The sequence below is a fragment of the Zea mays genome, chromosome 8 (assembly GCF_902167145.1).
Source record: "Zea mays cultivar B73 chromosome 8, Zm-B73-REFERENCE-NAM-5.0, whole genome shotgun sequence".
Taxonomy (NCBI): Eukaryota; Viridiplantae; Streptophyta; class Magnoliopsida; order Poales; family Poaceae; genus Zea; species Zea mays.
In genome coordinates this window covers 92,105,306-92,109,973 of record NC_050103.1, presented here as the reverse complement: position 1 = coordinate 92,109,973, position 4,668 = coordinate 92,105,306, and the positions used below count along the sequence as shown (strand labels likewise).

Genomic DNA, 4,668 nt, shown 5'->3' with positions numbered 1-4,668 from the left:
CGACGCCACCCCGCCCCTCGGCCGTGGAGAGGAGAGGGCTGATGTGTTGGCGGTGGAGGGCGTGGAGCTACGCAGTGCGAACGCTGTGCTAGAGGAGAACAACATGGAGCTTGTTGCAGGACGCGATTGAGCAGGCTGCTGCATCCGCCGGCGACCAGGAGCGGTGACGGTGCCACCGAGGAGGTCCGGCACCAGGTGGTTGGGTTTGCGCAGGCGGCGATGAGGACGGCCGCCGCCACGGTGCCAGCTGCCCCTGCGCTTGGCGTTGGCCTCCAGTCCCAACTCCCAATCGCAGCAGCAGCAGGCAAGGAAGGCCCAGCGCTGCTGGTCCACGGATCTGCATCGCCAGTTCGTAGCCGCCTTGAATCAGCTCGGTGGCCCCCAGGGTGAGCCTTGCTCTTCAGATGCAAATTTTCTCGCCGATTTTGGGCCACCAGCATGTTCTTATCTAGTTTCTTGCCATATCTGTTGCCACGCCAAAGCAAATCAGTGAGCTGATGAAGGTGAACGGCCTGACAAACGACAAATGGTTATCATCTAATAACAAATGTTCTCATATGTTCCTAGCAATTCAATAAGTAAGAGCTTGAATTACCGCACCTAGTTATTGCCTTCAGATATTTGATGCCACATTAGAAGGAATTTAGGAAAATAAACAGGGATTTGTCATAGTTGGCATTGATTGAAGCGTGGGAATCTGACTTGACGCGAGCCACTGGAAAAGAAAGAACAAATTACAATAGGGACTGTGGCCATTCCTAAGGGGCAGTACTTAGATAGATGTCTCCATGTTTTTTGTCCTGTGGTAGCATTTTCCTATATAGAAGCACACTCGAGCTCTATCCGTTTGATGTTGCATTCTATTCATTCTTCTCAATCACTGTTATCATTTTTCGGTCTTGCAAATAGGCTTCTACAGATGCCAAGAGAATTATTGACGAAGAAAGAGCTAATGCTCGGTTGGAGATAGGAAGGGCTAAAGCTTCTGTACAAAAAATTCAATCAGCACTTAAAGAGCAGGAAAAATTTTCTCACAGAACTGGGAAGCAGGTTAGTGATTTCTAGAGATTGAATAGAGCTCTGCCCATCTGGTTTCTTCAAAACTATTGCGACGCCTTCATACTATTCCTAGATCACTTTGAATACATGGGCTAAGATACGAAACCACCTCCTCCCTATTTACTTGTTTGTGCTAATGTCTTTATTGCCCTCTGATTCTTAGTATTTCTTCTCAACTATCTATAGACATGTCTTATTATGGAAATTTAAAGTTGTTAGTGAGTATCGACAAAATGCAAATGGTAACCTACATCATTGATTGTTTACTTATTATCTTAACCATCTACTTGCCCAACAGTGACATCTTACTTTTATCTTTTTAGTTCATTTAACTTAAGTTGCTAGCCTTAAACTCTAGATATTAGTTGTTCATATATTTTAAGCGTTGTTGCGCTTCATTCAGTCTCTAGATGTTTGTTCTAAGATTTTTTTCCCATCTTAGATGTGAATTCATGATAACCATTTCCTGCTATTACATCTTTAGGATGTCGATGAACTAAAAGAAGAAGTTCAAGAAGCACCAAGAGTGAAAATGTTGCATTGCCCAAGCAAGGTAGAATCCAAATACTCGTGTGAAAGTTGAAATTTGCAAGCTATATTTTAAATAGTTAGCACATTTGTTTCATTACTTATGGAGCTTATGGGGTACCAAATATATTTCAAGTCATCTAAATACATGTCTAGGCAATGGACATTGAGAACGAGATCCAAGTTCTGTGTGATCAACTGGCTAAAACATCTTCATATTCTCTTCGCCTTTTGAAAGTGGTATGTGTCTCAAATCCATTTGAACCAAATTGTTCTGTTATTTTTGTGTTCCTTGTTAAACTTATAAAGTTTCACAGTTTTCCTTTCAATTTTCAGATATTACATAGTGGTATTAAGTGTTAACTGATTTGTAGTTACACTTTTATTGTTATATTTTCAGTTGGAGCTGCATCGAAGTTACGGGGAAAATGACATGCCCTTGTATGAACTAAAGGGTCTAGAAACTTTAGGCTCAACGTTGCACATAGTTGTTCACGACTGTGCCTCTGTAGATTTCTGGAACAGTTCAATCCAGTGGTTTCGCATACAGCCTGAAGGAAGCAAGAAAGAAATTATTTGAGGTTGAACAATTCTCATCCTACAAAGTACTAATATTTTCTAGAGATGAAGATATATTTCTGACATTTTCTGCTACTAAAACTTTTAGGCACCACAAAACCAGCATATGCTCCAGAACCACATGATGTGGGCCGGTACACCCAAGCTGAAGTCAAATCTGGTGGCCAAACATCAATCACAAAAACTGCTGGTTCAGTACATCCTGGTATGGTTTCCTGATGGATGGATTGTCCAACACATACAGCTATTGTTTAATTGTTTTGGATTTGTGACATGGCTGACAGTTCTTCAGTTTCGTAGCTGCAGGATTGGTTCATTATGTAGAGGCTCTTGTAAGGCGAAGAGAAACTGGTTATGATGTATGATCACGTGGCAAAAAAAAATTACCATGTTTTTGTTTTAAAGAAGGCACACCTTTCATCTCTTTCATTATCACTTCCCCCTTGCTACTGTAGGTAGTCATTCTTCAAGTGAATGGAGTTGCTCAGGCTGCAGACTCTGTTCACATTCTTTGCATCGGGAGATTGCAGATGAGACTTGCTAAAGAAAAGACGATCATCGTGAAGGAGTTCTATTCCACGTAGATGCAGGTATCGTGTAGAAAACATTTTGAGCATTGTAAGAAGGCATCATAGTAAGCTTATAGGGGAGCTTGGTTCCGCATCATTGGCTACGGTAAGAAAAAATGTGACTAATACCACCCATTCTGGAGCAGCGAAGTCGTCTAGCGAGAGGGGAAGTAGGGAGAAGGACACCATACCAGGTGGAGCGAAAGTGAGCAGCGACGGTGAGATGCTAAGATCCAGTAGGCTGCCCACTTTGACGGCTGGAGTGCCATGGCAGCGAGTGGGGCGGCAGGGTAGCTACAGGACCACAAAAGAGAGAGAGAGTGGATTCTGGAGCAGCGGAGTCATCTAGCGAGAGGGGAAGCAGGGAGAAGGGCATACCAGGTGGAGCGGAAGTGAGGAGCGGCGGCGAGATGCCAAGATCCAGTAGGCTGCCCACTTTCGCGGCTGGAGCACCATGGCAGCGAGTGGGCGGCGGTGGTAGCGGTAGGACCACGAAGGAGAGAGAGTGGATCTGGGTGCCTTCCGTGGAGAGCCGCGTAGTGGCCGGGTCGGGGTCGGCCGGGAACGTGCCCTTCCATGGAGAGCCGAGGTTGGGGTCGACGTCGACCGTGCCCTTCCATGGAGAGCCAGTGCGTGGTCGGCGTGTGGGGGGAGAGAGTGGATCTGGGGAGAGGTAGTAGAGATCTAGGGAGAGGGTGTGGGTTGGGTGGAGGGGAGGGCGTGGATGATAGTGGAGCTATACGGTGAAGCTGTGGACGCCCACGGTATAGACTTATAGAGTAGTAGAGATAGACGAAACATATTCATTTAATGGAAATTTAGCGAAACCAGTGTTTAATAATGGCAAGATTCCAAATTTCTCGGATGTGAAGTGTATTGGTAAGAAATTGAACTACCAAGGTTTATTACAGGATGTAGATAGTTAGTGGATATTTAGTTCATGAATGTATATTTGACAATATGTGTTTCTTTTCATTTTGCTCTTGAAGATTCACTAAGTTATACATCCATAATATATGTTGCTTTGACAGTTGTATTCATTATTATTATTGTAGAAATTGCTATCATCAAGTTGATAGGTGGACAAATTTCAATGCCCAAGTTATTTCCCACCGTTAATGATGTGAATGTCATAGGTGTATAAATGAGAAAAAAATGAATAATTGGTTAGGAAGAACGTTAGGGACACCACTGACAACGGCTGGTCAGTTCCCCTTAGAATTTACGCTTCTCTTTTTTTATTGCTTGATTGTGATCACATGGTAGGCCTCATGTGCGCTTTGCTGCTGAGGGTTGGTCAGTTTTTCTTGGAATTTACCATTGTTCTCTTGTTTTATTGCTTGATTGTGGCCTCATGTGCGCTTTGTTGCTGCATTTCTTAGGTTCGACATGCCCCGTGCCTACTATAACTCTCGATTTGAAGAAGAGTCTGAAGGCTTTTGAACTGCTTGAAGCATTAGTGTAGCTTTGGTGCTTTTGTGACTAATCAGCTCTGGAGCAGCTAGAGTGATGTAGTTGTGGGCTTTTGAACAATAGCTAGAGTGATATGACACATTAGTGATGTAGTTGTAGGCTTTTGAACTGCTTAAAACTGGAGTGATGTCGTTGTGGTGCTTTTGTGACTGATCATCTCTGGAGCTTTTGTGAATGATCTAGCTAGCTATCTGTAAATGATCTAGTTGTGAATGATATTATAATTGTGATGCTTTTGTGAATATATAATTGTGGTGCTTTTATGTTTATGTGATGGATCTATAATTGTGGTATAATGATTAACTGTGTATGTCTTTATGATTTGTGTATAAAAATCTGTGATTTGTGGTGCTTAATTAAATGTATATTATTATTAATAACAACTGTAAAAAGGGCGACTTTCTGTTGGTTGCTAAATGTATAGTATGACGACTTATGGTTGGTTGCTAAATCTATAGTA

The 4,668-nt window shown here is 42.9% G+C and overlaps 1 pseudogene; it reads left to right on the top strand.

Annotated features, from left to right (window-relative positions):
- Positions 1-219: 219 nt before the first annotated feature.
- Positions 220-2,944, top strand: LOC103637095 (stomatal closure-related actin-binding protein 1-like; annotated as a pseudogene).
- Positions 2,945-4,668: the final 1,724 nt, after the last annotated feature.